Below are 23,082 nucleotides of genomic sequence, written 5' to 3'. Positions count from 1 at the left end.
AAGAATTAATATGTATGCATGTATATCCTGTTTAAGATCCACCAATTGCTTTTTAGGAGGTTGTTTGCGCGATTGTGAAGCTAGCGCAGCGGGCAATTAAGTTTTTGATTGATGCTTGGGAAGAAGGGCTTGCAGTAGCTGAGCAATTTCATCCCCCCACCCTTCAAAAGAGTCAAACCTGGGTTTCAACGGGGCACTTGGGCCCAAGACAGCAGCCTGTTTGCAATTGCGACGCGCATCATTCGGCGCGACCGCAGGGAGGCTCTGCCTCAAAGCCATTTTTTTTGGGTCCTCGTCCTCAATTGGACCTTTCACACTCAATTTTTGAGTTACCACACTCGGCCCCTTGTCAAGAGTGGGCATGACATTGGACGTTATATTCTTCCCTCTGCCAAAGAGGCAGTGATGGGATTTGGAACCATAGGAGAAGCGGAATGCCCATCTTCCAGAGCCGAGCTCGAGGAGGTGGGAGATTTAGGATGATGCTTCATCGCCTCAACGAGATTATCCAGAGCGGCGCACGGCTCCATGGTAGATTTTTTTAAAAAACGCAATTTGATCTTTTCTAATTGGTTCAATTCCACATATTTTTTCACAACTGCCGCCGAAGCTACAGAGGAGCTTTTTGTTGGAGTTTTCAGAGCTTTAATAAACTGTTTGGTAGACCCAGAGGTCATGTTTTTCTTTGCTTTTAGGTTTTTAGATTTTTGGTTCGGGACATCTACTGTGTCGGTTCTAACTGTGTCCACCCCCGGAGTCTTTTTGTTAGACCGACAGGGAACCCCTTTAGATGGTTTGGCAAATATGGTGTAAATTTGCCTTTCTGTGTGATCAGGGGACTGAGTAGGAATTATAGCCTCTTCATTACAGGAAGCTAGCTGGTCAGTGATGACATTTGGAAAGAGTGGTACAATAGAGACCTCTTCTAACGTAGGACAAAGCCATTGGGGCTGCTTAAGATAGTTCTCAGATAAAGGAGAGGAAGCTCTGCCAGTTTGGGGCACTCTTATAGGTGATAATGCTATTGTTTCCCGACCAAAGCACACCTTTTCCCCCCAGTGGTCTAGGCAAGGCTTGCCAAGCCAGAATAGTTGCTATTTGCGAACTCTGAGCCGATATTCTGTCATTAAGTGATTCAAATAGTTTCACTAGAGTATTCAGGGTGGTATTCATGGCTTCAAAGGCCAGATTCACCACTCAATTTTCTCTAGGAGAGGGCGAAACGCCTTCTCTGTGCATCATTTGCCTCGGAGTAGGAACTAAAAAAGAAGAGGAGACGTTAGGCCTAGAGGGGCTAACATCGGGAAACATATTTGGAGAGAAGGATAGCTTTTCTGATAGGGTTTGCGCTGAATAGTCAGTATGCATGGAATCCAGATCAATCACTGCTACATCAGCAGAAGCTAAAACAAAGCTCCTACTGACTGTAGAGCCAACCGTAGTAATCAAGGCCCCTCGCACCACCATACTGTCTGTAAGAGAACGATTACATGCCAGTGTATGCGTTGTTTGCTCATCAATCATGCCAGCCACCCTCACTCCCAAGCTAACAGCGAGCACCGGACTCACAGAGCACGCAGTGGGGGGGGTGGGGAGTATCAGCCACCCTTTCTGCGTTCACTGGGAAGAAGCCGCGTATGTCCGCGTATGTCTGCGACTCCATGTCCCTTCGAAGTGTTTGGGGCAACATTGTTGACTATTGTCTGGAGTCGTTTCGGGGAAGAGCAATTTTTTATATCAAAGAAACTTTTAAAGGATGTTGTACGTTTCTTTTCTAGCTTAGTGCTCATTTCAGGGCCTGGCAGTTGCACGGGCATTCCCGTACGTAGTGTGTAGAATGGAGGTTTCATGATTATGGTTTTGGGGCACTCACTTGAGAGAGCACTTCGAATGCTCTAGCTGTTCACAACCCGCAGCCTCTAGCAGATCCACCAATCCACAGAGCAATCAGGGAGCGAAAGTGAATGACAAGCACCGGTGTCGCACTGCACGTCGCTGCAGCGAAGCAGCAAAGTGGTGCTTCACCGGTGCTTCCTCCTGGTGCATGCACGCTGGTGCGCACGGCATCCTTCTTTTGTAGCGTCACCACAAAAGGGGCTGAGCTTCAAGTTTAAAGATATATAAAAAAGAGCGTTTAGGAAAAAATGAACACCACGTAAAGAGGATAATGTCCATATGATTCCAGGTAATGGAAAAATCCAAATACCAACAAATTGACAGTCAACAAAAACACAAAGGATCCCAACGAGCAGGGCTCCGGTGCAAAGCGGTGCTTCACCGGTGCTTCCTCCTGGTGCGCGCCACGGCAACATATAGTACAACTCAACACAGCTATACAGAGAGCAGTGGGTGTTTTCCACCACTGTGACTCTAAAGTCAATAGGCCTCATTACGAGTTTGGTGGTAGCCATGCCCTTATGGCATGGCTACCCCCAAACTCGGGTCCCACAAAAGGGGACTTACTTGGTCATTCTAACCTCGACGGGCCCGGTAATTCCCTTTTGTGGGACTCAGAGCAGGTACATCCCCATTCCCATTTGAGCCCCCATAGGGCTCAATGGGAATGGGGAAGATGGTAGCAGCGGTGCCGTTCATAACGGTACTGTTGCTACCATTGTGTTCTGCTCACAGGTGCCGCTCTGCACGCCTGGTCTGACCAGGTGTGCAGAGCGGCACCCACAAGCAGAACTAGTAATGTGGCTTACCGGCACCGTTCATACCGTAGCTGCCACTGTTGTAATGAGGCCCAATGTCTACACCACAGTGTTTTGGCCCTTCTGTGGCAGGAGAATAAGCCTTTCTTAAATGGGCCTTCGTCAGGACAAGGAGACTGGGACGTCTAGGTGTTCTGCGTGTGCTGTCGGAAACAGATAAGGCACAGTGAGGGAAGGTGCTATCAGGGTCAGTGGGGTATCGATAAGATTTGACGAAACACATTGAATGTGATAATTAGTAATCCCTGTCTAGTTACAACAGGTAGGGCTCTCCATGTCTGCCGATGGCTGGGTCACGGGAAGCTGAGAAAACGGCACTCTGGATCAGTCATGTGTCACTAAGTATAAATCGCTGGTCGAGGGACGCGGGTCCTATCTGTAGGAAACGACTATGTATAAATGTACAGAGTCAAATAATTGTGCATCTATATTTACAGTAGCGTCTGCTACTTACCTTTCTACTGGCAGCAAGGAGTACTTCATTATTAAGTACTGAGCTGCTGGTAGATGGACCAATAGAATGAGCAAACATTCAGAACCAACTCCCCAGTGTCGGTAGGTACTGCTGGCCATGAATGATGAGGCGCTTTATGACCTTTGTGCTGTTAGATCTAGTCTTGATTAACAAGATGGACGGTTCGCTGGGTGTGTAATGCCGTGAGATGAGGCGGGCAGTGGCCAGGAATGTAGGAAACCCCGAGTGGTGGTTACTGAAAGTTAAACAGAGTGAGTGCATTGATCGTAAGTGAATGAAAGTGAAGGGTGGAAGAGCGAATCAGGCTGATCACTCGGAGAGCTTACCTCTCTGCAAGGAATGGATCTGCACTGCAACCGCCAGTGTCTCCTAGCGATGGACGCCGTAACTATGGTCACCGCTTATTAAATAGCGGTGGCCATTTTGAAATGCCAACGTGGCACTCCACATGGAGAGTGGGCGAGATGATGCCCAGTACATCTCTAGGTGATATAAATCAATTATGCGATATGGTGGACCTCATTGGTGAAAAGTAGCGGTCGTAGAACCAGTTGTTGATATGCCGTTATCATGGCAATGCTGCGGACGGACGTGCGGTCTACCGTATCAGTCCCAACAACGAAAAGATTGGAAAGCTAATGGGTCTGGGGTAAGTGAAAGGTAAATTAAGCTCAGAAGGGCAGTTTAAGGGCTACAGGCAGTGCCAAATGTAACTGAGAACCAGGAAATGGGCATGGACCGGTGGCGTAGCAACCACCTTGATGGCCTGCTGTGAGTACAGCGACACTACGCCGAATCAGCATAGTCGGCTATAGCGTATACTGAAAACAGAGGTGAAGTGGAGGAAAGCCACGTTGATGGGTACATGGCATGGGTGAGGGACTCCTACGGTGTCAGTGCAGGGTACATGGTGATGACTGATTATTGCCCCACATCATGTTCCCCTCAGATTATACATTGTTGAAAAAACAAAATGTCTCCAGTGACACGCACGTGTTTATACGTGTGTTATATCATAGTGGAGAGAGGAGAAAATTGGTAAAGACAATTACACAATCATCAGCACTTACAAGCAACATATGAATGGAAAAAGATGCAATACATGGTGGTAAACAGTATTGGTTCCATTAACATATGAATGCATGAAAGTGCAGTAGAGCATGGTGAAGAGAAATGTCTCCTTTTACATAAAGGAGAGGCAATGGTTACTGTCATGGTGTTAACACACAGCTAAGGATAACCTCGATGGTGGTGGACTGGGCGCATGCTCTAATTTATAGTATCTTAAAAAGGATTTCCATTCCACAGAGATGTTCAGTCCCTCTTTAACAGTATTTTACATGTGTACCCATTTTTGCTCTTACTGGGTCAGTGATGTATTCATGTCCCCACCTCTCAGGGTGGGTTTAAGTTTCTGTAGTATAAACCATTTACGGTTTGTGTCTTTTTGTTGTTTCAGGATGACGTGATCGACCAGGGGTTTATCCGGGATCTTGTTCCTTATGCAAGACCGATGCTCTGAAATTCTCATTTTGATCGCCCTAATGGTCTTGCCTACATAGAGGAGGCCGCACGGGCATTCGATGATGTAAATGACACCTTTGGTGTTGCAACTAGTGTAATCTCTCAGTGTCCATTTAATATTCTTGTACTCAAAAACTTATTTTTTTGTGGTGAGTGCACAGGCTACACAGTGGCCACACTTAAAATTAACTTGCACCGGCGGGAGGTTCCACAGCGTATTGGTAGGTCCAGTGGGTTCCGTGAAAGTATTTACTAATGATTCCCTCAGGTTCTTGTTCTTTTTGAACGCGAAACAAGGTATTTTTTGTAGGGAACCCGGGTTTTTCACCAGATGCCAGTTTCTTTTGATGTTTTTTTGCATTAAGTCACTTAAAGGACTAAATGTGGTGACACAGACCAGCCGGTCTAGATTGTTTTTCAATTTGGTTTCTAGGCAGACCTCTCTAGGGGTGTGAGCTGCTCTTTTCTTTGCATCTCTGATAGCTTTTTGTGGATATCCTCTTTGGGCCAGTCTCATCTGAAGGTCCTGGGCATTAATTTAGAATTTTTCTGGGTCCGTGCAGTTTCTCCTAATGGGGAGAAATTAGCCATATGTAAGGTTGTATTTGAGGCCAACCGGGTGATAGCTGTTAACATGAAGCAAGCTGTTTCTGTCCATTGGTTTTCGGAAAATCTCTGTCTTGAGTCAGTTCTCTGTTCTATAAATGTGAAGGTCCAGGAAGTCAATATTGTGGTGGTCCCATGTATAGTCAATTTGATGTGTGGATTCCGTTGGTTTAACCAATGGTGAAACAAAGACAGGTCTTGAGATGAGACATTCAAAATCAGGATGACATCGTCTATATATCGCTTCCACATCGCAATGTGTGGTTTAAAAGGATTATCGTTGGAGAAGATGTTGTCGATTTCGTACTGGGCTATAAATAAATTGGCACTGTCTGGGGCAAAGGTAGCCCCCATGCTCACCCCTTTTGTTTGTTTGTTAATTTGGCTTTTAAATAGGAAAATATTCTCTGCCATTGGCAAGCCTGGTACATTCTAAAATGAAGTCAGTGGGTATTGAATTGGTATTGCTTCTGAGATCAAGGACTCTTCCGATTGCCTCAAGGCCTTCTTGCTGAGGAATTGAAGTATAGAGTGCCTCGACATCCATTCAATGTGTTTCCTCAAATCTTATTGATACCCCACCGACCCTGATAGCACCTTCCCTCACTGTGCCTTATCATTTTCAGACAGCACACGCAGAACACCCAGACGTCCCAGTCTCCTTGTCCTGATGAAGGGCCATTGAAGAAAGGTTTATACTCCTGCCACAGAAGGGCCAAAACACTGTGGTGTAGACATTGACTTTAGAGTCACAGTGGTGCAAAACACCCGCTGCTCTCTGTATAACTCTGTTAACTTGTGCTATATGTTGTATGTGTTCAAAAGTTCTGACCCCTGTCATGCTATACCTTGACAGTAGGATTTGCAGTATGTCCAATATGTGTACCTAACTCCAAGCAATGCATCTTGGAAATGTACCTCATGTAAACTTACATTACCGTTGAAATGCAAAAATGGTGTTCTGTGTTGTGTCTCTCATTAGACATTCATATGTGATTGTTTTGAACTCTAATGAACATTTTGAAACAATTGAGGTGTGTGATCATTATTGATCTGTTCAAATTGTTTTCTCACGTGCCAAAAGGGTTGGTGCTCTTTGTTCCACTGACCCGTTCAATTGTGTCTGAGGACGGGTAAAATAAGATTACAATTTTACCACACGCTTCAATGCCTACATACGTTTCTACACAAAATTCTGACAGGACATATATTGATGAAGATGTAGCATTGTAACATGATACATGAACCTTATTGTCCACGCATTTTGGCCTGGGCATACATTTTAAAACAACATAGTAGGTCCCTTGCAACACTTCGGGATCACAGTGATTAAATTATAAGCAAACAAAACAGAAATGTAAATCATATTACAACATTTTAAGTGTTGACATTTAACACGGGGGTGTCGACACAAACGTGTTTCGGCCAATTAAGAGCTGATCTCTTCTGCTGAAAAATGGATGGCCTTCATCAGGACGAGTTTCTCTCGTATTCTTTGTATTTTCACACAGTGTTATTTAAAAGAAACAATTTGAGTGTGGGGTGCTGAAGACGGAGAAATGCTAGTCTTTCTTGCTCACAGGGTTCCCTGGGGATCAATCACGGTGGGATATTGACTATTTAAAGTGTATGTGTCACGTTCAGTCCCCTGATCACTGTTCTATTTCAAAAAAACTTGTGGGTGATAGACAAAGTTTTAAAGATGATCTCGGACAGGCAGCCAATGAGTATCTCTACTGACTATCTTTTTTTGGAATGTTAAGTACCGCTTGAAGTGCCTTATTTTGTATAACTTGAAGTTTCTGCAGGTTTCTAGATGAGGTGCCTGTGAAGAGGACATTGCAGTAGTCAAGTCTTGAGCAGATGACTGCTCAGGCTATTGTTAGGCAGCTGTCTTTGGAAAGGCAGGGTCTTGAGGCATTTAATACTTTTGGAGCATAAACTGCAGAGGAGGCAATAGCGTTAACTTGGTGTGTCATGGAGAGGGTAGGTTCGAGGTAAACCCCCTAGGGGTTTTACTGATGCTGAGACAGGGACTGAGATGTTATCAATATGGAAGGCAGAATATTGGTAACTAAGATTTTTCAGCACTGCTGGGTGTCCGACAAGCAGCATTTTTGTCTTATCCCATTTAGGCACAGGTGGTTTGCCGCCATCCATGCCTGAATTGTGGCGCAGGTGTTTTTGAGGGTGTTGGAGTCTTCCGTATAGTTGCCTGAGAGTGGGAGTAGAATTGGGGTGTCGTCTGCGTAGTTGGTATGGGTGATGCCGATGGAATCAAGGTAGTCGTATAGGGGCCTGGTGAAGATATTGTATAAGGTAGGGGATATGCATGAGCCTTGAGGTACTCCACGTGGAGTAGGGGATGGTGCAGCAGTGCCATTCTCTGCAAATACCCTCATGACTCTACCATCCAGAAAGGAAGCGATCCAGGCAGTATTCATAGGAGAGAAGTTGGCAGAGGTAGTAAGGTGGTGGCACAAGATTTTTTGATTGACTCTATCGAATGCCGTGGACAGATTCAGGAGGAGGTGAAGTGCTGGCTTTCCCTTGTCACTGATCTCATCTGTTTTTTTTAGATTCAGCAAGGTGGATTCCATACCATGACCTGGACGGAAGACGGATTGTCGCATACCTAGGACATGGTTTACTTCAAGGAAGTGCTGGACTTGCAAGTAGGCTGCCCGATCTAAGGTTTTTAGCAAGAATGGGACAGTTGTAAGGCCTGTAGTTGGTATGGATAGATGGGTCTAAGGATTTTATTTTTTAAGAGGGGGAGTACCCAGGCTTCCTTGAGATTGGCAGGCACTGTACTTGTGGAGAAGGGCGAGTTAATGAATGTAGTGATGATCAAAGTTAGGATTTCAGCACAGTCTTTGATAATGGAGACAGGACACATATCCCCCTTGCATCTCAGGGGTTTAGGCTTTTGATGATAGCTAGGACTTCTATCTCTGAGATCTCATTGAATTGAAACTGGGTGACCATGTTGTGAGGGCTGGCTGTGGCGATGGTAATGGCTGAGACAAGGGGGTGTGAATAGCAGCTTGCTTGATTGCTTAACATTTTTTTGTTCAGGGTGTTGATTTTGTTAAGCATTGCCATGTTCCCTAAAGATGGAGAAGATTTCTTTGGTATCTGACATTGGAGATTCTGGCATTGAAGGCAGTAGCTCTTGCTGAGACAATTGCTAGTTTATGTCTCTTAGCTATGTTGGTGAATTCTCCTTTCAAAGTGTCTGAAGTTTTTTCTTTGCTGCATTAGTTCAGTGGGAGATTTTTTTTGTTACGCAATTCTAAGTGGTCAGGGTCAAACCAGGAGTTGGAGTGTGTGACTGGTTTGGATTTTCGAGGAGCTATGGGGGCAATGGTGTTAACTGCTAAGGAAAGTGTAGATGCATTTATGTCTGCTAGTATGTTGGGGTCATTTGTAAATGGAGGCTTAAAGCTGAGCGAGGCCAGCCAAGGTTGGATGCTTTCTTTCGTGAGCTTCCATGAGCTGCGATCAAGTGTAGAGGTAGTGGTATGGCAGAGAGTTTATGTTTCATCTGGTGAGGGATTGAGAAATCGATGATATGCCAATCTGACCATGGACAGGGGTTGTTCGAGCTGATCAAGACCTGGCAGTTCAAGTCAGCGATTCAGGCCCTTTATGTGGTGGGGTTGGTGATGCAGTGTCTGAAGCCTAAGGCAGCAAGGGTGTTGGCCAGAGAGGTGGGTTGAGGGTGTTTGGGGTCATTAAGGCAAAGGTGTAGGTCTCCCATGAGAATGATTTTAGAGGAGGCTTTGATATTGTCTTCCAGGATATGGAGGATGTCGTCTTCAAAGCTTAGAAGCGGGCCCAGAGGGTCGTAAATGAGGTGGATAGTGATAGTGCGGGTTGATCTGGGGAATAGCTTAACGGAGAGTATGTCTGCATTTTCATCAAGAGTGATTTTTGCCTATCTAATGAGGAGGGAGTCTCTTGCCACGAAGGCGATGCTGCCTCCTCTGGAGGAGTGTCTATCATTCCTGTAGATTGTATAGCCAGGGGTGATGGCAAGGGAAAGGGCAGGACCTGATGCTTCATGAAGCCAGGTTTCTGTGATGGCCAGAGCATCTAGGTTATGGATGGTAATGAGATCATTAATTTCAAGGGCGTGTGGAGTTAAGGAGCATGCATTGATAAGAGCACAAGCTAGGAAAGGCTCATTAGCTAGGGGGTAAGTGAGGTGTTTTTTGTGCTTTACAAGTGAGGTGCCATAGGTCGAGGGAGTGGGGGGGGCACACATTGTCAGAGGTAGCCTTGGCAGGGGGCTTAGGTGGCACTGAGAGACTGCTGTGTGAGAGTTTGGTGGCAGTGAACAAGACAACATTGTAAACAAATGTGGTTAGCAATGGCGCTAGCTGTGTTAGGTGACTCTGAAGGATTGTAGAAATGCAAGTGTGTGGTGGCAGAATGCATGGTCAAGTCATTAGCAACATTAATGTAGAGGAGTAGCTGCATGCCCCTGCAGGAAATCCTGCCCCCCTACCTCCCATATGTTGGAAGCCTTAGATCGTGGTCATGTTTGACACCAGCAGTTGTGCCAATACTGAAAGTATGTTCGAAAGCAGATACCCATTGAGACAACCCTATCGAATGTATCCCCGAAGGGATGACAATTTGAGGGAGGAACTCCCTGAAGGAATATGAGAAGGAGGAAAGTAAGAAGCCTGTGATGTCATAAAAAAGTATGAATGGCGTCTCACGATACTGGCTGAAAAGGATGAATAGATCCTGAAGAGACTAATGATGAAGTAAAGAATCAAGTGAACTTTTAAATACAAAAAAATTAGATTACACATGCACATAGTGCCGCAGAGAATCAACTGTTCAATAATTGTACAGATGTGAAACGCAAGTAGACTAAGTCATTATAGAAGCTGGCTATATGTAGTGAATAGAATGTAGGCAAAGCTGCCATTGTATAGAATCTGGACATCTGTATCATGAATTTTAGTAAGCCAGGATCCATAAAGTAAAAAGAGAAGAACATGTCTAAGCTGAATTGTGGAGCTGCACGGCGAGGCTGTCTGGCCTGGAGTCAAGACTGAAGCAGCCAATGTCAGCTATCTATTCTGGAAAGGAGCAAATGTGCAAAGGATGAATCATCTCTTGTTAAGGTGCAATGAAGGTACACCAAGAGTGCCAAGTTTAATAAATTTAAGACATTTAAAAGCTGCAAAAAAGCCAAATAATGGTCTCCTGTCATGTGAGCCAAGGATGGAAATAGAGTTCGAACTTGGAGTCCTAGAACACGATGGCGAGTGCCTTCACTCCTGTGTATTCTCAAGAGACAAGGATACTTTGCAACGCCAAGTTCAAAGACAATCTTCGTGGCAGAAGGCATGGACAATAAGAGATGTTGGGCTAATTGGGTGGGGAGTTAGAGTCAGGCCCCCATCTCCTTGCACCTGGTTCTGGGCTTACGTGCTGCTAAGTGAACCAAATGTTCCAGACATGGTACAAGCGTGCCAACCAATTGTAATGGTTCATATAATGAAGGACCTTATGGTCTGAAAACCAATGAGAAACTGTGTATCTAATGTTTCTGAAGAAGACGTGTTTTAGAGGTAGGTGTATGTTGTCCACCCGACATTGGGCAGCCAATTACAATCCTAGTTCCTATAGATAATATACTTAGATGTTCCCCTTAAACCTATCCCAATCCCGAGTAGGGTTTTCATTATTTGCCACATAGTATGACATCACCTCTGATGTATTTTGGATACATGACCTTTGTTTTTTAAACGATTGCTGAGAGAAATCGAGCATACGTTCGTTGTAACTCCCAGTTTTAGATCATTGTTAATAAAACAGTACTTAGCCATCTTCCTGAGTAGGTTCGATTATTTGGTATCAGAGTTTGTCTGTGTGATCCCATCCATGACATGCACATTCCTAAAGGGCCCTAAGTTCATTATCCACATTTTTGCAATGAGGGTCCACATTGACACCAGAGTATGTGGTGGCAGAAGGCATGGTCACATCAGTAGCAACATTAACAAGATTTTTGCACTGAGGGTCCGCACTGGCACCAGAGTGTGTAGTGGTAGAAGGCATGGTCACGTCATTAGCAACATTATCAACATTCTTGCACTGAGGGTCCACACTGGCACCAGAGTGTGTAGTTGCAGAAGGCATGGTCACAACATTATCAACATTCTCCCCTCATTAACTGGTCTGGGGGCTCTTTTAGTGTGCAGCAATTTCTTTACTTGCCCCACCTTTGGTAGTTTTCCTCTGCTTTGGCACTGCCTAATAAACCTGTGTCTCCAATGACTCCAAGATATCTATTTTTTTGTAATTATGTTGGCTTTTAATGGTTTAATGGTTTAATGGTTTAACGGTTTTTAACCTGCATGTGCTTTTGTCCTTTTATCCTTCCGTCGTTTTAGTGTAATTGTTAGTTAGTGTTCTTAAACCAAGCAAAGCAGCTAGTGTGTGTTATTGGCTAATTGTACTTTCCACTTGCACCTGCACTTGCACTTTTTGGGCACTTTATTGCAACTTACTTAGTACCCTGGTAGATAGACACGGGGCCCTATGTCTAACCGTAAAGCTAAGGACCCGCCCTTGCTGGCAAATAAAACAAAAAAATGTAAAGCTTGCCATGTAGTCGGCTTTGTCGGTCTCGGCAGCCATGGCGGTAGCACAGCTGCAACTAAACCGAAGAAGGGCAAAAATAGCCAGCTGCCCTTAAACAAACCATCACTAAACGACGATCTGAAACAAATGGCTGGTAAACTCGAAGAACGCATTCAGCACACACAAAGGGCAATAGAGGTTGCTATTCTCCATTCTAGTGACCGTGAAAACATAATGCCCCCCTTCCTTCCCCAAACATTAGCCCTCCGAGCTTATCTCAGTGCCTAAACGGCAGTCTTAATGCTAGTGATGTAGTAAGGGATCCTATCAATGGCTATGTCTCTCCGGGGTTGGAACCGCCAACGGAGGGATGGAGACCCCTCTCAAGGGGTGTGAGGGGAATAGAGTGGAATCTACCAGACCCTACCCCTGTCAATGACTCACTGGATTCAGCCTCCAGTGACTTTAAAATACTGGATCAAGTATGGAACAAAAAGCTGGCACCTGTCCTCTCTAGAATCAGGTCCCTTAAACATTCCCTCAGTACGTCACTTGGTATTATAGATGACTTAATAAGGGGGCCAAAAAAAGACATTCTGGAACTTAGAGGTTTGGTAGAAGTAAGTAATAGTCCAGTGGGAACAAGACCAGTGACAAGAAGGTAACCCACCTTGCTGCTATGAATGTAAACTACCGTTTACATTCTCCCTGTGAAAGAGCAGGTTGAACTGAAGCCACTGGTGCCCCCATCCCGCTCCTGTCCAAACCTACCAGAATGGGCTCCCCACAGATGACCACGTCCGGCTGGGTACCAAAGGCTCAAGAATGGCTTCTGTAGTGGGGTCTCACACAATCTGTAAAAGCACTGGTCAGCTCACACAAAAAAGGTCTTCAATCTGCCCCCAGAAGCAGCACCTCAGGTGCGAGTGATCACAGGCTTGCCTCGCCTAGATCAGGGCATCACAGAATCCATAATCTCCCTCATAAATAAAACATCCCAGTGGATAAACACGTGACTGCCAGGGATGAAGATCAACCCGAGAGGTATCCTTATGGCAAGAAGGGTATCTTGGGTAAGGAAGGAAACACAATGGGCAGAGGGGGACTGTGTGGTAGCCTCTATGACTGCCCCGGCTATGCTGGAATATCTGATTTCGTCCTTAAACCCACAGTGGTGGTCTCGTAAATCCTCTCCTCAAAATAGTGCCTATTCCCCACGAGCTGCTTTCTATCCAGCCCAACCGGCGCCTTTTATGCCACAGCATGAATCTGAGAATGTCAACGCATGTTGGGGGCTAAGGCCTTGCCGGGAAGGTGAGAGGTTAAAACAAGCGAAAGAAAAGGTGCCCTTGGCATGACAAATCGATTTGAGCCCTTATTGGATATTGAGGAGTTGGATTGACCCAGTGCCCCAGGGGACGGGGGCCAGGGTGTGGTAGGGTCCCCCAGGGGCTGTAAAGCACAGCACAACAACAGTGAACGCCTGGTCGCCACCTCGGGCACAGCTATGTCATTCCTGTGTTGGAGCATTGCCCGTGAAGTGAGTAAACTGTCAAAGAATTAAGCAGTGTCAGTTTTGAGGCACTAGGATATAATATTCCTGCAGGAAACGTGGGCTCTTTGCCCATTGCCCCTGGATGGCTATGTCTCAAAGTGCATTGCGGCCAAGAAGGGCGGGAGAGGGCGCTGTTATGGGGGCATGGCAATATTGTTTAAGTCCTCACTACATCTTGTACTGACAGATAGGGAGACCAAAAATCTGACCCTACAGTGCATTAGAGCCCTGCCCGAGCAGGGTCTGAATTTCTATAATAGTCCTCATATCCTTAATAAAGGATGCTCAGGGGCGTTGAAGGATCTCATTGAATTAGAGTGTATATCTACAGCGAGCCACAATTCGATTCTGAACTGGGTGGGGATTTTAATGCTAAACTGGGTAGGGGAATCACTAGTGAATTGGTGGACCTGGCCAACGATTTTGCTTATGGAATAGCATTGCCCCAATTGTTAGATGAAAGAACGTGCACCAGGGGCCTTCAGTTTAACACTTAGTTTTTGGACTGGGGTATTCGGTCCCTAAATGGCCGAGTTGGCTTGGATTGACCTGGGCAGCACACATTTCAATGCACCCAAGGAACCTCAACGATAGATTATTTTTGTATTCTTGCAAAAGATTGGCTTCTAATTGTGGAATTTCAGGTGTTAAAAAAACCGTACAGTGACCATTACCCTTTGAGGATGGTACTGACGGTTGGTCGCCCTGTGGTGCCACATATTAACCTTCTGCACCTGTATCACTGTGAAATTAACACTCTCTGCAAGTGTAGAGTGAAATGGGCTGAAATGGATGCATTGGCCACTCAGACCAAGGCGATATCTGCAAATATGGAGCAAATCGCCTCTATTCTCTCTCAGGTTGTGGAGCCAAGGAAAATTATTCTGGCCTCACACAAAATCTGGAAATCCCTAACAGATCTTTTTCAGCAGGATTTCAAAACAAGGAGAACCACTACTCAAGGCTGGTTTGATGAATCCTGCCGCGCAGCCAGAATAATCGGAAGGGGCTTCTACGCGCAAGGTCTAGCACAAGAGGAGAGATAATTATTGCATACGCACATTATAAAACTGTATTAGCCAATAGGAAAACCATTTAGAAGGACAGGCATGGGAGTAACTCCTTCAGGCTGTTGCTGCAGGGGACTCTAAAAAAATGTGGGGATGTTGTGGCTGATGGGCCTGCTTACAAAAGAGCAAGAACGCCAAGAGAGAACAATGTGAGTGCAAAGCAGGGGCGGATTTAGCGGTCGCCGGGCAGACAAACGTCAAGCGGGCCCCTCCTCACCCCCTTGCCTTCCTTCTCATTTGTTTTCACAGTCAGACAGAGGCAGCCGTCGCTCATGGGGACCCTGCTGTTCTGTGTGAACACTGACTGACTAATGCATCCATTAAGGTGGAGGGGCTGCCACGTTTAGTATTCATAGGGGTGCCCTAGCTGCTCTTAATTAATGTGAGGGGGGGGTTGTTGAGCGCTGAGTGATGCCAAAGAAATGCATAACTAACAGGTTTGCGATTTGCCCTTTAGCGAATAGGCAGTTGGTGGTCTCTCACCATTTACAAGGGCCCATTATCTCCACCTGAGCGGCAGTTGGCTCCCCATAGCCAGGCCGTTCCTCCTGGTGTGAATTTCCACTTTGGGCGTCAATGGTGGCGGGGCAAATACACAACCCTTCTGCGCCCAGAAGGAACTTTAAACAAAAGGCATCACCTAAGATGACAGCCATTTGCTGTTTTTCCATTTCACCTCCGAGTTCATTCCAAGTAGACCAAACACATCACGGGCTAGACGTGAATAAATTAACACATCTCCACAATAAAGCCAACATTATAAAAAATTGCTTTTGTCCCTAAAGTTTGCCATTGTGCACTTGTGATCACAATTAACTTCGCCCGCTCTAAGCTCCGCCTCTAGGATCCACCCATCATGGGCCCTTTGTCACATGCTGCCCACGGGGCCCTTTGCCTTAAATCTGCCACTGGTGCAAAGGCTTGTACTGACCATATTTGTTTGCTATATAAAGCAGAGGCTTCCAATAAATTTGACGGGATGTGTGGCACCACACTTCATCTCACTGTGAAGGAAGTTCAAATGGCAGTGAATAAGCAACTACACAATCGAGCGCGGGGGCGGGACACAATTCCAGCAGGCCTTTTTAGGGAAGAAGCAGATCTGTGGGTTCCCTTACTAACTAGAAGCTTTAATGCTTATCTCGAACTTGCCGAATATACACTCTCATGGCGCCAAGCAATAATCTACCCCATTTTCAAAAAAGATGTAGTCTGTTATTTTACAGGCCAATTTCACTATTAGACACCTCAGTTAAGATCTTTGGTTGGGCAGTCCTGGAACCCCTGGAGCAGTGGATCTCAGATAGTGAGGTCCTTGTAAACATACAGTATGGTTTCCACCCTGGCCTGGGGACCCGTGATCAGGTCCTTAATTTGTACCTGGCGGGAGCACCATTCTATTTTTGTCAGGGTTGAACCACTCTTCCTGGCGTTCATGGACCTGAGCACGGCATTCAACAAGGTGGATAGAGCCTTGCTGTGGGGTGTGCTCAGTTCTATGGGATGTCTGGTGGAGCTGGTAAAGGTGTTGCAGATTATTCAGGAAAAGACCTCTGCCTGTGTGAGATTTGGGGAACAGGGCCAATGCACAGGCTTTTTTGAAGTGGCTTTGGGAGTGTGCCAGGGCTGTGTGGTTGCCCCAGTGCTATTTGCTCTCTATATCCATGGACTCTATCAGGCACTGGTGGAAATTAACGCTGATTTCCTGAGGGTGGGTGGATTCTCGCTCCCGGTGCTGAGCTATGCGGATGACATGGTCCTGATTGCCCGGACAGCTATAGCCCTACAACATCTCATAGATGCCTATACCCTGTTCATGTCAAGCCTTCGGCTAACAGGGAACTCCAAAAAATCTGCACTAATGGCTTGTTTTGGCAGAGGTGGTAGATCATTAAAGATGCGAACAATGTGGAGCTCTGGTGAATTAATTCCAAGAGTAGATAGATTTGAATACCTTGGAGTCACTTTCAGCGAAAACTGGTGGGGGTCTTGTCACATTGAGAAGCAGTGTCTAAAAATGAGGCAAGCTCTTGGGGGCTTGTCCCGCTTCCAGAACATGTGTTCAGGGCAACCGATCACATTGATCCTAAAGGTATATAGAGCACAAACAAAGGCGGCTATCAATTATGGGGCAGCCTTGTTGGGCATGGAGAAAGTTACCCCAATTGAAACTATTGAAAACACCTTTTTAAAGAAACTGCTTGGTTTACCGAGTTCAGCACCTAATTTTGCCACACATATTGAACTCTGAACCCTCCACATTGGTGATGAGTGGCAGAATACCCCTCTGTCGCATTGGCTGGCTGTGTGGTCGAATCCAAAAGACTCTCTAACACATATGATTATCAGAGCTTTGACCACTGGCCTGTTAAGTTCTAAAATACCACGGCTGTCTTATATTTATAAATTCATTTCTCAGTTGAACCCTCAGAACCTGCAATGTCCTTCTGCCCTTTTGTTACCGTCTGCGGTAACCAAATATAAGCAACTGTTTTACTCATTCGTGGCAAACAGAGAAACATCTGGGCTCAGGGTTGAGTCTAATAGAAAGCCTATGCTTATTTCTGGTTCAGGGGCATTCTGCCATATCTCTTGCACAGCCATAAGCCCTCTGACTGCTGGGCATTGACGTGGGCATGTTTTAACTCCTCATGGCTTGGGATGAGAACAAAGAACTGGTTGTGCATGGAACAGCCCACAGCTTGCCCGTGCTGTGATTGGCCGGAGGAAGATCTTTTACACTTTGTAAGGTTTTTTCCGGTTTATCAGGACATAAGAAAGAGGACTATTGTTCCTTTACTTAAAAACGCAGGTTTTAGTCAGGTTAGACCTGCTTTGATCTTTCTGTTGCATGCTGAAACCACTCCAGTGGCTTGGGGTTGTGTACAATTTTTAAGAAAAGCCTGGTATCAGCGGAACAAATTGCTTGTGAGATGAGATAGCACATACATCTTCTATATCATGTTATCTTAATGCTTTTTATATCCCTCTATATGAATTATGCTCTATGGATTGGATTGTTTTTAATCAATGTCAAACTTTGTTGTATCTTTGTGTATTGCTTGTAATTCGGTTTATGGATTTTCTTCTGAATAAACTTCATTGATGATGAATAACACATCATTATCATTTGGGAATCATTGGTGTATAGAAAAGGAGAGTCAATATTAGCCACTGAGTAAGTGCAGATCAATGGATTTGAAGGACTAGCACGGGTGCCAAGGGCATTCGTTTCAGAAGAGAGCCTACTTCCACGTGCAGAGTATCCTACAGACGTAGTGGGTGAGTGGCACATGGTGCTGTGCGTGCTCAGAGATGGGCATTGCTTTACCTAGATGGGAGTGGGCACACCGCATATGGTGTCGGCCAGGTACGTGATCCCAGCCGGTAGTTCTGCGTCATGTGCGAAAATTAGATTTTTGGGAGGGAAGATGGGCAAACGAGCAAAGAAGACTGCATGTGGAGGATAGATGTGCTCGTATCATTCTGAGGGGCTGGTTTTCCACGGTACAATTGTGCTTTAAGGCAAAAAGTCATGTCGGAGTGCAAGTCATTAGCTGGCATTGGTTTGCTGCACGGCGTTGTAAAGAAATTAAGTGCCTGAATGACGCATAAATAGCTCCACCCAAATTTTTCCGGAGCTGTTGTGAGTGGGCTCCACTTGAGTGTGTTGCAGTGCACACAGTGCATGTGATGTGAGAGAGGCTGCTGGGAAATGTAGTTTATTACCAACCGAGAGTTGCAATCAGTGGGAATTGTTTCGTAAAGTAGTATATCTAGGGCTCAGAAATTGAGAAGGGGCAGGAGTGGGTATGGATACTGCACATGATAGGTTGAATGATCTGGATGACTAGCACAGTGACGGCAATAGAGTTTTGTAATCACACCTGCACACAAGAGGCTTACCTTCCGCCTGTTGAATTGTGTTTGTTGTTGATGTTGGAGCTGCAGGATGCGTGGTGGTGTTGAGGGCATCACGGCATCGCTGGCATCACCGGCAGAAACAAATGGCAGAGGCCTTAAACACAGGCCTTGATAACAGGCCGGCTTCACTTCCCAGATTGCAGGCGAGAGGGGGATGACCAGGGCACTCGCCAATCATCTCCAGGGCAGCCTGGGACAGGCTGGGAGCACAGTGGTTATTCCTCCACAGCGGCGGCCATCTTAATGCTGCATCTAGATGGGATTTGGGTCCCTGTTGCAGTGCAGGCCTTGTCTGCGCAGGGCAAATAAGCATTTCCCCAAACGTTTTTGAATGAAAAAGTGAGTGGGATCCCTTCAATGTAAGTAAAGCCAATAAAGCATCTTAATAATGTGTTCCCTCAGTCAATTTCAAAGCATCCCAGCACACCGCCCTGAATGAAAGTGCTGAGCATGTATCATGTTTTTCCTTTTCAATAGAAGATACAAAGACCAGTAGTAACATGTTATGCATGTTATTGGAATGCTTTATAGAATATTTTAATGCATAAAAGTTGCAATGCTAAACATGTTGACTGGGGGAAGGTGTCAGCCCGCAGAAAAGTCAAAACTGCTGGCTTTGCCAATGCATACATGCCAACATTTTGCAGCAGCTGCGAGGGAGATTCTCTCCGAGTAATCGGGAGAGCTGAATTTGCCCATTAGAATGCATTGCAGTTAGAATTATTTTAGGAGGGAGGCAGTACAAAAGAGCAACATTTTTGCTAATATAATCAGGAGTCTCCCGCCTAAATCGGGAGGGTTGGCATGTATGCCAATGTTACTTTAATATTATTTTAAAATTTGCCGCAGGCGGTATCACACACAAAGGCCAAAAAGGGATGAACAGCAACCGCTGCCCTTATATGTTCAGTTTTAAAATGAAAAAAGTATGTTCACTTCTCAAGCAATTAAAGTAAACAATCCTTGTGGTTCGTATTTCATACAGAAATAGCTTTAGCACTGGTGTTTATTAAGCAGTAGGCTGAATTGTGTTTCGCTCAATGCAAGCTTTCTCAAGGGCTTGCAAGCCGGCCTAACATCCCAATGTACATGATATGATATGATATTTTATTTGTATTGCGCTTATACACTCGTGTTTCAGAGCGTGACGAGGCACGGGAGGACAAAACAACGATTTTACTACGCCCAGTGACATTGAGAATGCGCAAGTGCAGGTGAGAAGGGAGGGGGCAAAGTGCAAGGGAGAGGGGCGAGGGGAGAGGTGGAAGTGCTGAACAAGGGATGAAAACAACAACAACTGGTAGTGCAGCCAGCAGGGTGGCAAATGCGAGGTTTAAAGCGCAGACAAGGGGTGTCTGGTAAGTGCAGGTAAGGGGACGGTAGGGTTACAGATACAAATTCAAAGTCCTCCTGCAGTAAAAATAAAGACCGATATGTTTACTTGATAGACAAATATGCTGATAATAGGTTATACCTTGTATCTCACAGTGATTGATGTTGCAAATTATGAAAGCTATACTGCATGCATCTATAGTTAAGTGCTTTTTTGAGGTGACATGGAACCGAGATAACAATCAGTAAACTGGCAAGCAGTGATTGATGGCTAATGAATGATAAACAAGGCATCCAGCCATGGCGGCGAAGTACAATAGACAAAAGCATTGGCAAAGCAAAAAGCTTTGGCTTTTGTGTAGGCATGGGACAGGCCTTTGCCAGGCACTGCTATACTGCTAATACATGGCAATAAGGTGGCAACAGCTGGACAGTTCTATGAGTACATCTGCATATGATGGCAAATACCTATCTAATAACGAAACACAATTCAAACCTGTTGGCCCTGCCAATGGGTGTTTTAATCGGAATTCAGTGGAACGAAGAGATGCAATGATACACATGCTGCTTATGAATCAAGTGTCTGAAAGAACACTTGGTTGAGACATTTTTATTATAGCAGTAGCGCATTTACAGCTGCAGTTAAGCCATTAACTCTCAGAAGACTGCTTAGCAATAACACTGACAGGCCATACACATTGCAAAGTATGAGGTTATTGCTTATTGTTGAAAGTACTGACCTAGATGGAGAGCAGTGGGGCGTGTACAGAGTGTGGGTAGTCAGCATTTGGGTTGGCATCTTTTAATAGTAGCGTAGAACTGTGAGTGGGGGTCTGAGCTCTGGTATGTGATCTGTTGAAATTAGCTTGATAGATTTTGCCTAAAGAAATCCCAGAAGAAAGCTTTTTGGGCAGGAAGGGGCAGGTAGTAGGTAGGAATGGCCATAGGGATTGGCATTGCCATGGGCGGTCAATGAGTAGCTAAACAAACCAAACCACATCCACAAGCTGTTTGTCCCTTCTTACATCTCAACTCCCCCTACTTGTATTCCAATGAAGTTCCCCCTACTTGTATTCCAATGAAGTAGTATGCTCCGCCTAATAGCCAAAACTAATAATAAATAGTGCATTATCAGCTAGATCCCACAAACTGCCTACCACTATACTTTCACGCAAAAAAAACTGCTGGGATTTGCAACTGCACAGTACAGGAAATGACATAGCAAACGGGTTGCTGTCTGCTAACAGCAAACTGTAACATCATGAATTCATTTTTTTAAGCCCAAGTCATAATTCACGAAGCTTTGTAATACTGGTTAGTTCCAAGGACGAGTATGCTCGTCCTTTTTGCATAGACTTGCATAATAGCCTGGCACTTAATGGGTTAACCAGCCGTAACAGCAGATACAATACCGCAGTTTTCCAAACTTAGTGTTTTGTGCATTGCAGTGACTGATTCTAGACTGGAGCAGGTACCCTTTTACGAATACCTGCAAATTTCACAAGCATGGTGGATGGCCTGCACTAATAGGAAAAGCATGCACTAATTTGGGAAAGTTTTGTGGCGCAACGAAATCCTTTTTTATTAGACATGGGAGTGGTGCCATTTTGCCCACTATAGAATTATACAAAAAGCAGGCAATTCCGGCATCGACTTTTGGTGCCAAAATTTGGGGATATGGCAGCACCAACAGGATGGAAAATATGTTTTTGAAACAACTGTTATTAATTCCTCAAGTTTTGCCTGCCGCGCTACTACATTTGGAGCTCGATATCTGCCCAATCGGAGGGTCAGTCTCCCTTAAACCTGTCTTGTATTGGGTCAGGTGACGGTGCATAGAGGGCCTTGGAAAGTATTGAGATGTGTTGAGACATCGCTTGAATTTGGTAGGTGGCAAAAGCGTACCGTGGGTTGCCCACGTAAAGCAATCCTTGATCGCGCTAAATGAGGCCGGGCTGTGGGAAAATCCTCACAACACAGATAAATCAGCCTTACTTAGGATTAAGAGAGCAGCAACTCTTAGGTCCTCATTCCGAGGCTGGCGCAAAGGGATTACTGGCATCGGTAAGGACACCGGTGCCGGTAATCCCTTTGGGCCCTATTCCGAGGTCCCTTTGCGAGTCCCGCTAAGGCCGCCTGGTTTTCCCAGGTGGCCTTAGCGGGAGCCGCAAAGGGTCCAGGGAGCAAATAACGGTACCGTTATTTGCACCTTCCCCATTCCCATTGCGCCCTATGGGGGCTCAAATGGGAATGGGGAATGGTATTTTCAATGGGGACTTACCGGTCGCGCAAAGGTCCGACTAGACCGGTAAGTCCCCATTGAATGAGGGCGGACTCGGTACCGTTATTGGAGGCAGCCATGGTGCTACTAGCACCATGGCTGCCTCCAATCTCGGAATGAGGCCCTTAGATTCAGGGAGAACATGGTAGAAGCAGCTAAGAGGCTAAAATTGGGTCAAGACTAGTTACTGTATGTAACGGAATTTGCACTTGGACGTTACTTTGACTGTATTTCACCACCATATGAGGGATCTTTATATGTGTGATTCAAGCTGGGGACGCTGCCATTGGCCCTCTTCACTAAATCTTGGGGACCAAAGAGTCGGGCACCTGCCCTTTATGTAGGGCAGGTAATGAAACTGTAAACCACTTCTTATTTATTTGCCAGGTGTTGAAACCATTAAGGTGCTGGTAAATCAGACCGATTTTTAGAGCTGCTGGCCTTCGATCAACTGTTGATTCACATTTTATAAAGGTTCCTCAGAGGGTATAACGTCATTTCATCGTCAGTCATTTTTATGACTGACATTTAAACGAGTACAAAATTACGAAAAAGGTTATCAACATTTTATGGCATAGCTCTCAACCATTTGTGTCGCAAAGGAGGGTGAAATCACCAGATTTTGTTTTTGGCGGGTGAGACGCCCATTGGAATTAATGGGCGTGCAGGAGGCTTGGCGGGTGAGTCAGCCCTTTATAAGGCGGGTGACACCCGCCAAAAGCGTGTGAGTTGAGAGCTATGTTATGGGGTGGTGGGAAAGGGTAGATAAGGGGTTGGAGGGATGGGGAATAGTTTAGGTGGGTGGGAGGGATTTGGGGGAAACCCCCCAAAAAAAGAAATTCAATTACCTTTTTCGTAATTGTGTACTCGTTTAAAAGGCAGTCGTAAAAATGACGGACGATGGAACAAAGAACCCCTCAGAGCACCATGTATTGCTCATGGTTGCCTGTTACTTTCATAGGGCTTGGCTGTGCAGTTTGGACGTTTTGGAA

At 45.5% G+C, this 23,082-nt stretch overlaps 1 protein-coding gene across 1 annotated transcript in view; it reads left to right on the top strand.

The window, feature by feature from the left end:
- LOC138497466 (opsin-5-like) overlaps positions 1-23,082 on the top strand; it is a 973,497-nt gene that overhangs the window by 735,928 nt on the left and 214,487 nt on the right. The gene's annotated exons all lie outside the window — the stretch shown is intronic.

This window comes from Ambystoma mexicanum, chromosome 5q, assembly GCF_040938575.1.
Source record: "Ambystoma mexicanum isolate Mex_15411 chromosome 5q, UKY_AmexF1_1, whole genome shotgun sequence".
Taxonomy (NCBI): Eukaryota; Metazoa; Chordata; class Amphibia; order Caudata; family Ambystomatidae; genus Ambystoma; species Ambystoma mexicanum.
The sequence above is the reverse complement of the archived record's forward strand: the minus strand, read 5'-3'. Positions and strand labels throughout refer to the sequence as shown.